Source organism: Triturus cristatus, chromosome 12 (genome assembly GCF_964204655.1).
Source record: "Triturus cristatus chromosome 12, aTriCri1.1, whole genome shotgun sequence".
Taxonomy (NCBI): domain Eukaryota; kingdom Metazoa; phylum Chordata; class Amphibia; order Caudata; family Salamandridae; genus Triturus; species Triturus cristatus.
Genome location: NC_140595.1, coordinates 728,097,590 through 728,110,979, shown reverse-complemented (window position 1 = coordinate 728,110,979; position 13,390 = coordinate 728,097,590). Strand labels below are relative to the sequence as shown.

General features: G+C 41.0%; 3 non-coding genes across 3 annotated transcripts; all 3 read right to left on the bottom strand.

Annotated features, from left to right (window-relative positions):
- Nucleotides 1–4,438: 4,438 nt before the first annotated feature.
- On the bottom strand, nt 4,439–4,520 carry TRNAS-AGA (transfer RNA serine (anticodon AGA)). The gene has a single exon. It is a non-coding gene; the product is annotated as a tRNA-Ser (tRNA).
- Nucleotides 4,521–8,460: 3,940 nt separating this feature from the next.
- TRNAS-AGA (transfer RNA serine (anticodon AGA)) lies at nt 8,461–8,542 on the bottom strand. Its single transcript has one exon. It is a non-coding gene; the product is annotated as a tRNA-Ser (tRNA).
- Nucleotides 8,543–12,068: 3,526 nt separating this feature from the next.
- TRNAS-AGA (transfer RNA serine (anticodon AGA)) lies at nt 12,069–12,150 on the bottom strand. Its single transcript has one exon. It is a non-coding gene; the product is annotated as a tRNA-Ser (tRNA).
- Between the last annotated feature and the right edge of the window lie 1,240 nt (nt 12,151–13,390).

Here is a 13,390-nt window from a genome sequence, read left to right as displayed (position 1 = left end):
GCTTTTCTTAGCTCACTGAATTAAAGTATAAACTTCCACCGTGTGTGAGTGGTAAAGGCTTGTTAATATGGTTCCTTTTCCAATTCAAGTCTGACAACAAGAGGCAGGAACCACGTGGCTTCGGAAGCTCAGGAAAGTAGCCACCAACCACAGAGAAAGAGAGAACTGGCAGTATGAGAGATGGAGAAAACAGAAGCAGGAGCAAGGAGCTCAAATGAGATTGATGGAAGGAAATTCGAGTTACTGGTAAGTACGGTTAAAATTACTTTTCAGGGTCAGTACTGAGCTCCAAGATGCAGCACTGAGGTCTCTCCTGATAACGGGTGAGTAAATCAGAATTCGTTGTCCGGCTGATTTTAGATGAATATTTTAAAGTTCCAAAACTCCACACCACTTAGAAGAATTTCCAAGTGAAACCACTCAATGTTAGCCTATGGAAGAAAAGTGAGTTATCGGCTTTTAGGTAAGTACTCGACTGGCAGAGTTATGGTTCTGGGCATAGACTCAGGGGTCTCCCAGGGGAGTCCCAGCCTACTTGCCAAGCCTTAAACTCCCCTTTTATTACATATAATTTACCCCTAAGGTAGGCCCTAGGTAGTCCTAGGTGCATGATGCTATGTAAGTAAAAAATAAGATATGTACTTTGGTGGTTCGCATGTCCTGTAGGTACCAAACAGTCTATTTCATTTTTCACTACTGTGAGGTCTACCCCTCTCATAGGTTAGCTCCGGGTGTTCCCCTATACTTTTCATTTGGTAATTCCATATCGGAGAGGAGTAGCTTTATTTATTTATTGAAAATCCTACTTACTGGTGAGGTTGGATTTAACTTTACTATTTTAGAAATGCCACTTTTAGAGAGTGAACATTTCTCTGCACTTACTGCTCTATTTGCCTGAAACCTGGCCCCAATACTCCTCTGGATTGGGCTGGGTGACAGCAAAATTTGTGCCTTCCCTCTAGAGAGCCACAACACAGGTCACTCAACTGCACCTGGGGGGTGAGCTCTGCTCCCCCTCCACCCCCAATAGGTTCAAGAATGATAATTTATGTAAGTAAATACATTATAGCTACAGCTTATAATCATGCGAGTTTAAATCATTTGTTGTTAGATGGTTTAAATATTTGAAAGGATCTGTTTTTAATAGACATTTTACAAAAACTACTGGTACATTTGCTAATTCTGTAAAATTAACACCCAACTGCCATGACATTGCCAACCACAATGCCGTGACTCAGATTCGAACCGAGGTTGCTGCGGCCACAACGCAGAGTACTAACCACTATACAATCACGGCGAGCTACTTGGGCTCAACGACAAACAGTGACATGGAGAATTTAAAATTCGGAACACTCAGGGCTGTTCCTGTGATAGGCTGGATGTATTCATTGCTTCCTCATTCCTCATTCAGAGGCTGCGTCTCCTCAGTGGTTGATAGGCTGAAACCGTTTCCTGGCCGCCTGCTTGTGAAATGCCAGGAGTAAAAGATCACACATTACACTTGCGGACCTGTGATGGGACACCAATGCAGAGAAACCCACCTGGAACAGACCTTCTATTCTGTCTATTAGACCTGCATCTTCCCTGCACCTTTCAAGCCATTTGTATGTGAAGCAAGAAAGAGTTAGAGAGTGATCCATCTACACTTGTATAGGGAGGATGTCGCCGTGAGCTCCTCCCAGCTAATCACACAAACAGCAGAAAAGCAAGATAAATACACAGTTGAGGGGTGGGCTGCATGGTTATGTTTTTGAGTAATTATTGAAACTGACCTCAGTGGCTCATTAGCAGAGCTGCGGCTAATGACTGGTGCCAAATCATGATGAAGCAAGCACCATGGCTCGTAGGGGACCCACAACACGCTTTTCTTAGCTCACTGAATTAAAGTATAAACTTCCACCGTGTGTGAGTGGTAAAGGCTTGTTAATATGGTTCCTTTTCCAATTCAAGTCTGACAACAAGAGGCAGGAACCACGTGGCTTCGGAAGCTCAGGAAAGTAGCCACCAACCACAGAGAAAGAGAGAACTGGCAGTATGAGAGATGGAGAAAACAGAAGCAGGAGCAAGGAGCTCAAATGAGATTGATGGAAGGAAATTCGAGTTACTGGTAAGTACGGTAAAAATTACTTTTCAGGGTCAGTACTGAGCTCCAAGATGCAGCACTGAGGTCTCTCCTGATAACGGGTGAGTAAATCAGAATTCGTTGTCCGGCTGATTTTAGATGAATATTTTAAAGTTCCAAAACTCCACACCACTTAGAAGAATTTCCAAGTGAAACCACTCAATGTTAGCCTATGGAAGAAAAGTGAGTTATCGGCTTTTAGGTAAGTACTCGACTGGCAGAGTTATGGTTCTGGGCATAGACCAGGGGTCTCCCAGGGGAGTCCCAGCCTACTTGCCAAGCCTTAAACTCCCCTTTTATTACATATAATTTACCCCTAAGGTAGGCCCTAGGTAGTCCTAGGTGCATGATGCTATGTAAGTAAAAAATAAGATATGTACTTTGGTGGTTCGCATGTCCTGTAGGTACCAAACAGTCTATTTCATGTTTCACTACTGTGAGGTCTACCCCTCTCATAGGTTAGCTCCGGGTGTTCCCCTATACTTTTCATTTGGTAATTCCATATCGGAGAGGAGTAGCTTTATTTATTTATTGAAAATCCTACTTACTGGTGAGGTTGGATTTAACTTTACTATTTTAGAAATGCCACTTTTAGAGAGTGAACATTTCTCTGCACTTACTGCTCTATTTGCCTGAAACCTGGCCCCAATACTCGTCTGGATTGGGCTGGGTGACAGCAAAATTTGTGCCTTCCCTCTAGAGAGCCACAACACAGGTCACTCAACTGCACCTGGGGGGTGAGCTCTGCTCCCCCTCCACCCCCAATAGGTTCAAGAATGATAATTTATGTAAGTAAATACATTATAGCTACAGCTTATAATCATGCGAGTTTAAATCATTTGTTGTTAGATGGTTTAAATATTTGAAAGGATCTGTTTTTAATAGACATTTTACAAAAACTACTGGTACATTTGCTAATTCTGTAAAATTAACACCCAACTGCCATGACATTGCCAACCACAATGCCGTGACTCAGATTCGAACCGAGGTTGCTGCGGCCACAACGCAGAGTACTAACCACTATACAATCACGGCGAGCTACTTGGGCTCAACGACAAACAGTGACATGGAGAATTTAAAATTCGGAACACTCAGGGCTGTTCCTGTGATAGGCTGGATGTATTCATTGCTTCCTCATTCCTCATTCAGAGGCTGCGTCTCCTCAGTGGTTGATAGGCTGAAACCGTTTCCTGGCCGCCTGCTTGTGAAATGCCAGGAGTAAAAGATCACACATTACACTTGCGGACCTGTGATGGGACACCAATGCAGAGAAACCCACCTGGAACAGACCTTCTATTCTGTCTATTAGACCTGCATCTTCCCTGCACCTTTCAAGCCATTTGTATGTGAAGCAAGAAAGAGTTAGAGAGTGATCCATCTACACTTGTATAGGGAGGATGTCGCCGTGAGCTCCTCCCAGCTAATCACACAAACAGCAGAAAAGCAAGATAAATACACAGTTGAGGGGTGGGCTGCATGGTTATGTTTTTGAGTAATTATTGAAACTGACCTCAGTGGCTCATTAGCAGAGCTGCGGCTAATGACTGGTGCCAAATCATGATGAAGCAAGCACCATGGCTCGTAGGGGACCCACAACACGCTTTTCTTAGCTCACTGAATTAAAGTATAAACTTCCACCGTGTGTGAGTGGTAAAGGCTTGTTAATATGGTTCCTTTTCCAATTCAAGTCTGACAACAAGAGGCAGGAACCACGTGGCTTCGGAAGCTCAGGAAAGTAGCCACCAACCACAGAGAAAGAGAGAACTGGCAGTATGAGAGATGGAGAAAACAGAAGCAGGAGCAAGGAGCTCAAATGAGATTGATGGCGTTTAAATAGAGCGCGTAAAGGAACAGTTACACAGCTAAGAAATGGGAAAGACAGACTAGGGAAAAAAACACAGAAAGAGCCTGTAGATGAAATTCTCTTCCTGGGACAGCAGGTTAAGAGAAATTACACATGGAGAGGTTAAGCATGTAACACGGGGGAGAATAAAAAAGAAAATGCAGTTTTATGAAGTGTGTTTGCCAATCCAGCCAGCACTTTTGTTCTATTTCTCTCTTTGCGTCTTTTATTGGTAAAGTAACTTTCAAGTGCATGCGCAGGTATGAATGAGAGAGCAACAGTATAATAATTTGAAGCGTTTACACCAGTGCTAAAGTAGGAATGAGGTGTAGCAAAGACATGAAAGAGGTAGCGATAACAAATATGTCGAGAGGCAATAGTGACACAAAAATAAGCCACCTATTTATAAAACTGAAATGGAAGAAATACTAAAGGTTAACTTCTGAAATTGTAGCCCATAATAAAAAGATTCTCGTTGTTGGCAGGATTCGAACCTGCGCGGGGATACCCCAATGGATTTCTAGTCCATCGACTTAACCACTCGGCCACAACAACTTACTGTAAGCTGCATGCAAATATTTTGTTTGAAAGTTTTGAAGTTTTCCCACATCAAAGTACTGATATTCTGCAATGCGCTTTTTAAAAACAATGTTTTTTTCATCATGCACGTTCTGTCCTAAAAACAAAAATTGCATGAGTATATATCTGGATCTGTAAAAGGATACGCTTGCATTCAAACTCTCTTGTGGCACTCAATTTTTTGGACCCTGTTGCACTCTGTTTTTGCGCTGCTTTTAGTCTACGACCCATATTACAGAAGTCAACCATCTCTGAGTATTTGGGACTCCTTTGTAAGTGCCTTATCTTTAATCCTTGAAAAGCTCTATAATAAAGGGGTCTGTCAAAGATTGCTTGAATGGAAGATAAAAGAAGGCCCACTTGTCTCACCAAATGCAGTAGAGAAACCTGATGTTTTACTCATGTTATCCTTAGTTCATTTTTGTTAGACCTGGCATCCTTAAGGTGGCCTACCAGCAACCTTTTTGCTTTTCACCTCACGTTTTGCTGTATCTTTATGTTGGCCTTAGGACTCTAATCACTTTATCACTACTGTGAGAAAGTGGCTCTGTATATACTGTTCCCAAATAGGTACAGTGTGCACAGAGTCCCCAGTCCCCAGAGGTTTGGCAGAGGCTAAAGTTAGATATAACCTTACTCTCTAAAGTGGTAGCTTGCCGAGCAGTAAGGCAGTATCAGAGTACAGTGTAAAACATTTGTTGTACACACTCAGTCAGCAAATGGTCTCACACACTCAAGAACTGAACTCTAGGCCATTGGTTTGCATAAAAAAGATATTGTTGTTTTATTTTAGAACCAACAATAGGTATCAAAATATACTTTCTCAGAATGAGATGCTTTAGTTAAATACTTTGCAATAGGCAATTGACTTTGGCAGGTCATAGTTACAGTTTATTGCAATAGGCAACACAATTTGAATCACAATAATACATTGAGCTCAACGGGAATTTTAAGTTATATGCAATTAATTACTTTCAGGATTACTTTTCTAAATCCAGAACTGGATCCTAGATTCAGTCCTGGGACAGTTCTTGGAAACAAGTGAGTACATTCGTTTTAGTAACTGTTGTGATTTTTAAGCAATATTTTGCTATTTTAAAAGTTGACACTTAGAAACTTTTGCTGATCAAATTACCAATGTTATCCTATGGAAGGAAATTCACTTAGCAGGTAAGTGGGGTTATGGTTACTTTTTCTAGGTCAGTGTTGGATCCTAGATCCAGCACTACTGTACCACCTGTAAGCAGTTGAGAAACTGCGTTTAAGTTATACAGGCGATTTTTTTAAGAATATTTACATGTTTGCAAAATCGACACTTGGAAGAAATTTCACAGAAAAACAGTCAATGGTTTCCTATGGAAGAAAATTCAAGTTACGGGTAAAGTACGTTCTCGTTATTTTTGTAATCCAGTGCTGGGCTCCTAGGCTCAGTACTGGGACATCTATCTAAAACAGGTAAACAATTACGTTTTCACAGTTGGTACGATTTTTAAAGAATATTTATAAGTTTCAAAAATCGACACTTATAACATTTTCAGCAAAAAGCAGGCAATGATATCCCATGGAAGGAAATTCGAGTTACTGGTAAGTACGGTTAAAATTACTTTTCAGGGTCAGTACTGAGCTCCAAGATGCAGCACTGAGGTCTCTCCTGATAACGGGTGAGTAAATCAGAATTCGTTGTCCGGCTGATTTTAGATGAATATTTTAAAGTTCCAAAACTCCACACCACTTAGAAGAATTTCCAAGTGAAACCACTCAATGTTAGCCTATGGAAGAAAAGTGAGTTATCGGCTTTTAGGTAAGTACTCGACTGGCAGAGTTATGGTTCTGGGCATAGACTCAGGGGTCTCCCAGGGGAGTCCCAGCCTACTTGCCAAGCCTTAAACTCCCCTTTTATTACATATAATTTACCCCTAAGGTAGGCCCTAGGTAGTCCTAGGTGCATGATGCTATGTAAGTAAAAAATAAGATATGTACTTTGGTGGTTCGCATGTCCTGTAAGTACCAAACAGTCTATTTCATTTTTCACTACTGTGAGGTCTACCCCTCTCATAGGTTAGCTCTGAGTATTCCCCTATACTTTTTATTTGGTAATTCCATATCGGAGAGGAGTAGCTTTATTTATTTATTGAAAATCCTACTTACTGGTGAGGTTGGATTTAACTTTACTATTTTAGAAATGCCACTTTTAGAGAGTGAATATTTCTCTGCACTTACTGCTCTATTTGCCTGAAACCTGGCCCCGATACACGTCTGGATTGGGCTGGGTGACAGCAAAATTTGTGCCTTCCCTCTAGAGAGCCACAACACAGGTCACTCAACTGCACCTGGGGGGTGAGCTCCGCTCCCCCTCCACCCCCAATAGGTTCAAGAACGATAATTTATGTAAGTAAATACATTATAGCTACAGCTTATAATCATGCGAGTTTAAATCATTTGTTGTTAGATGGTTTAAATATTTGAAAGGATCTGTTTTTAATAGACATTTTACAAAAACTACTGGTACATTTGCTAATTCTGTAAAATTAACACCCAACTGCCATGACATTGCCAACCACAATGCTGTGACTCGGATTCGAACCGAGGTTGCTGCGGCCACAACGCAGAGTACTAACCACTATACGATCACGGCGAGCTACTTGGGCTCAACGACAAACAGTGACATGGAGAATTTATAATTCGGAACACTCAGGCGTGTCCCTGTGATAGGGTGGATGTATTCATTGCTTCCTCATTCCTCATTCAGAGGCTGCGTCTCCTCAGTGGTTGATAGGCTGAAACCGTTTCCTGGCCGCCTGCTTGTGAAATGCCAGGAGTCAAAGATCACACATTACACTTGCGGACCTGTGATGGGACACCAATGCAGAGAAACCCACCTGGAACAGACCTTCTATTCTGTCTATTAGACCTACATCTTCCCTGCACCTTTCAAGCCATTTATATGTGAAGCAAGAAAGAGTTAGAGAGTGATCCATCTACACTTTTATAGGGAGGATGTCGCCGTGAGCTCCTCCCAGCTAATCACACGAACAGCAGAAAAGCAAGATAAATACACAGTTGAGGGGTGGGCTGCATGGTTATGTTTTTGAGTAATTATTGAAACTGACCTCAGTGGCTCATTAGCAGAGCTGCGGCTAATGACTGGTGCCAAATCATGATGAAGCAAGCACCATGGCTCGTAGGGGACCCACAACACGCTTTTCTTAGCTCACTGAATTAAAGTATAAACTTCCACCGTGTGTGAGTGGTAAAGGCTTGTTAATATGGTTCCTTTTCCAATTCAAGTCTGACAACAAGAGGCAGGAACCACGTGGCTTCGGAAGCTCAGGAAAGTAGCCACCAACCACAGAGAAAGAGAGAACTGGCAGTATGAGAGATGGAGAAAACAGAAGCGGGAGCAAGGAGCTCAAATGAGATTGATGGCATTTAAATAGAGCGCGTAAAGGAACAGTTACACAGCTAAGAAATGGGAAAGACAGACTAGGGAAAAAAACACAGAAAGAGCCTGTAGATGAAATTCTCTTCCTGGGACAGCAGGTTAAGAGAAATTACACATGGAGAGGTTAAGCATGTAACACGGGGGAGAATAAAAAAGAAAATGCAGTTTTATGAAGTGCGTTTGCCAATCCAGCCAGCACTTTTGTTCTATTTCTCTCTTTGCGTCTTTTATTGGTAAAGTAACTTTCAAGTGCATGCGCAGGTATGAATGAGAGAGCAACAGTATAATAATTTGAAGCGTTTACACCAGTGCTAAAGTAGGAATGAGGTGTAGCAAAGACATGAAAGAGGTAGCGATAACAAATATGTGGAGAGGCAATAGTGACACAAAAATAAGCCACCTATTTATAAAACTGAAATGGAAGAAATACTAAAGGTTAACTTCTGAAATTGTAGCCCATAATAAAAAGATTCTCGTTGTTGGCAGGATTCGAACCTGCGCGGGGATACCCCAATGGATTTCTAGTCCATCGCCTTAACCACTCGGCCACAACAACTTACTGTAAGCTGCATGCAAATATTTTGTTTCAAAGTTTTGAAGTTTTCCCACATCAAAGTACTGATATTCTGCAATGCGCTTTTTAAAAACAATGTTTTTTTCATCATGCACGTTCTGTCCTAAAAACAAAAATTGCATGAGTATATCTCTGGATCTTTAGAAGGATACGCTTGCATTCAAACTCTCTTGTGGCACTCAATTTTTTGGACCCTGTTGCACTCTGTTTTTGCGCTGCTTTTAGTCTATGACCCATATTACAGAAGTCAACCATCTCTGAGTATTTGGGACTCCTTTGTAAGTGCCTTATCTTTAATCCTTGGAAAGCTCTATAATAAAGGGGTCTGTCAAAGATTGCTTGAATGGAAGATAAAAGAAGGCCCACTTGTCTCACCAAATGCAGTAGAGAAACCTGATGTTTTACTCATGTTATCCTTAGTTCATTTTTGTTAGACCTGGCATCCTTAAGGTGGCCTACCAGCAACCTTTTCGCTTTTCACCTCACGTTTTGCTGTATCTTTATGTTGGCCTTAGGACTCTGATCACTTTATCACTACTGTGAGAAAGTGGCTCTGTATATACTGTTCCCAAATAGGTACAGTGTGCACAGAGTCCCCAGTCCCCAGAGGTTTGGCAGAGGCTAAAGTTAGATATAACCTTACTCTCTAAAGTGGTAGCTTGCCGAGCAGTAAGGCAGTATCAGAGTACAGTGTAAAACATTTGTTGTACACACTCAGTCAGCAAATGGTCTCACACACTCAAGAACTGAACTCTAGGCCATTGGTTTGCATAAAAAAGATATTGTTGTTTTATTTTAGAACCAACAATAGGTATCAAAATATACTTTCTCAGAATGAGATGCTTTAGTTAAATACTTTGCAATAGGCAATTGACTTTTGCAGGTAATAGTTACAGTTTATTGCAATAGGCAACACAATTTGAATCACAATAACACATTGAGCTCAATGGGAATTTTAAGTTATATGCAATTAATTACTTTCAGGATTACTTTTCTAAATCCAGGACTGGATCCTAGATTCAGTCCTGGGACAGTTCTTGGAAACAAGTGAGTAAATTCGTTTTAGTTACTGTTGTGATTTTTAAGCAATATTTTGCTATTTTAAAAGTTGACACTTAGAAACTTTTGCTGATCAAATTACCAATGTTATCCTATGGAAGGAAATTCACTTAGCAGGTAAGTGGGGTTATGGTTACTTTTTCTAGGTCAGTGTTGGATCCTAGATCCAGCACTACTGTACCACCTGTAAGCAGTTGAGAAACTGCGTTTAAGTTATACAGGCGATTTTTAAGGAATATTTACATGTTTGCAAAATCGACACCACTTAGAAGAATTTCCAAGTGAAACCACTCAATGTTAGCCTATGGAAGAAAAGTGAGTCATCGGCTTTTAGGTAAGTACTCGACTGGCAGAGTTATGGTTCTGGGCATAGACTCAGGGGTCTCCCAGGGGAGTCCCAGCCTACTTGCCAAGCCTTAAACTCCCCTTTTATTACATATAATTTACCCCTAAGGTAGGCCCTAGGTAGTCCTAGGTGCATGATGCTATGTAAGTAAAAAATAAGATATGTACTTTGGTGGTTCGCATGTCCTGTAGGTACCAAACAGTCTATTTCATTTTTCACTACTGTGAGGTCTACCCCTCTCATAGGTTAGCTCCGGGTGTTCCCCTATACTTTTCATTTGGTAATTCCATATCGGAGAGGAGTAGCTTTATTTATTTATTGAAAATCCTACTTACTGGTGAGGTTGGATTTAACTTTACTATTTTAGAAATGCCACTTTTAGAGAGAGAACATTTATCGGCACTTACTGCCCTATTTGCCTGAAACCTGGCCCCAATACTCGTCTGGATTGGGCTGGGTGACAGCAAAATTTGTGCCTTCCCTCTAGAGAGCCACAACACAGGTCACTCAACTGCACCTGGGGGGTGAGCTCTGCTCCCCCTCCACCCCCAATAGGTTCAAGAATGATAATTTATGTAAGTAAATACATTATAGCTACAGCTTATAATCATGCGAGTTTAAATCATTTGTTGTTAGATGGTTTAAATATTTGAAAGGATCTGTTTTTAATAGACATTTTACAAAAACTACTGGTACATTTGCTAATTCTGTAAAATTAACACCCAACTGCCATGACATTGCCAACCACAATGCTGTGACTCGGATTCGAACCGAGGTTGCTGCGGCCACAACGCAGAGTACTAACCACTATACGATCACGGCGAGCTACTTGGGCTCAACGACAAACAGTGACATGGAGAATTTAAAATTCGGAACACTCAGGGCTGTTCCTGTGATAGGCTGTATGTATTCATTGCTTCCTCATTCCTCATTCAGAGGCTGCGTCTCCTCAGTGGTTGATAGGCTGAAACCGTTTCTTGGCCGCCTGCTTGTGAAATGCCAGGAGTAAAAGATCACACATTACACTTGCGGACCTGTGATGGGACACCAATGCAGAGAAACCCACCTGGAACAGACCTTCTATTCTGTCTATTAGACCTGCATCTTCCCTGCACCTTTCAAGCCATTTGTATGTGAAGCAAGAAAGAGTTAGAGAGTGATCAATCTACACTTGTATAGGGAGGATGTCGCCGTGAGCTCCTCCCAGCTAATCACACAAACAGCAGAAAAGCAAGATAAATACACAGTTGAGGGGTGGGCTGCATGGTTATGTTTTGGAGTAATTATTGAAACTGACCTCAGTGGCTCATTAGCAGAGCTGCGGCTAATGACTGGTGCCAAATCATGATGAAGCAAGCACCATGGCTCGTAGGGGACCCACAACACGCTTTTCTTAGCTCACTGAATTAAAGTATAAACTTCCACCGTGTGTGAGTGGTAAAGGCTTGTTAATATGGTTCCTTTTCCAATTCAAGTCTGACAACAAGAGGCAGGAACCACGTGGCTTCGGAAGCTCAGGAAAGTAGCCACCAACCACAGAGAAAGAGAGAACTGGCAGTATAAGAGATGGAGAAAACAGAAGCAGGAGCAAGGAGCTCAAATGAGATTGATTTCGTTTAAATAGAGCGCGTAAAGGAACAGTTACACAGCTAAGAAATGGGAAAGACAGACTAGGGAAAAAAACACAGAAAGAGCCTGTAGATGAAATTCTCTTCCTGGGACAGCAGGTTAAGAGAAATTACACATGGAGAGGTTAAGCATGTAACACGGGGGAGAATAAAAAAGAAAATGCAGTTTTATGAAGTGTGTTTGCCAATCCAGCCAGCACTTTTGTTCTATTTCTCTCTTTGCGTCTTTTATTGGTAAAGTAACTTTCAAGTGCATGCGCAGGTATGAATGAGAGAGCAACAGTATAATAATTTGAAGCGTTTACACCAGTGCTAAAGTAGGAATGAGGTGTAGCAAAGACATGAAAGAGGTAGCGATAACAAATATGTCGAGAGGCAATAGTGACACAAAAATAAGCCACCTATTTATAAAACTGAAATGGAAGAAATACTAAAGGTTAACTTCTGAAATTGTAGCCCATAATAAAAAGATTCTCGTTGTTGGCAGGATTCGAACCTGCGCGGGGATACCCCAATGGATTTCTAGTCCATCGCCTTAACCACTCGGCCACAACAACTTACTGTAAGCTGCATGCAAATATTTTGTTTGAAAGTTTTGAAGTTTTCCCACATCAAAGTACTGATATTCTGCAATGCGCTTTTTAAAAACAATGTTTTTTTCATCATGCACGTTCTGTCCTAAAAACAAAAATTGCATGAGTATATCTCTGGATCTGTAAAAGGATACGCTTGCATTCAAACTCTCTTGTGGCACTCAATTTTTTGGACCCTGTTGCACTTTGTTTTTGCGCTGCTTTTAGTCTATGACCCATATTACAGAAGTCAACCATCTCTGAGTATTTGGGACTCCTTTGTAAGTGCCTTATCTTTAATCCTTGAAAAGCTCTATAATAAAGGGGTCTGTCAAAGATTGCTTGAATGGAAGATAAAAGAAGGCCCACTTGTCTCACCAAATGCAGTAGAGAAACCTGATGTTTTACTCATGTTATCCTTAGTTCATTTTTGTTAGACCTGGCATCCTTAAGGTGGCCTACCAGCAACCTTTTTGCTTTTCACCTCACGTTTTGCTGTATCTTTATGTTGGCCTTAGGACTCTAATCACTTTATCACTACTGTGAGAAAGTGGCTCTGTATATACTGTTCCCAAATAGGTACAGTGTGCACAGAGTCCCCAGTCCCCAGAGGTTTGGCAGAGGCTAAAGTTAGATATAACCTTACTCTCTAAAGTGGTAGCTTGCCGAGCAGTAAGGCAGTATCAGAGTACAGTGTAAAACATTTGTTGTACACACTCAGTCAGCAAATGGTCTCACACACTCAAGAACTGAACTCTAGGCCATTGGTTTGCATAAAAAAGATATTGTTGTTTTATTTTAGAACCAACAATAGGTATCAAAATATACTTTCTCAGAATGAGATGCTTTAGTTAAATACTTTGCAATAGGCAATTGACTTTTGCAGGTAATAGTTACAGTTTATTGCAATAGTGAACACAATTTGAATCACAATAACACATTGAGCTCAATGGGAATTTTAAGTTATATGCAATTAATTACTTTCAGGATTACTTTTCTAAATCCAGGACTGGATCCTAGATTCAGTCCTGGGACAGTTCTTGGAAACAAGTGAGTAAATTCGTTTTAGTTACTGTTGTGATTTTTAAGCAATATTTAGCTATTTTAAAAGTTGACACTTAGAAACTTTTGCTGATCAAATTACCAATGTTATCCTATGGAAGGAAATTCACTTAGCAGGTAAGTGGGGTTATGGTTACTTTTTCTAGGTCAGTGTTGGATCCTA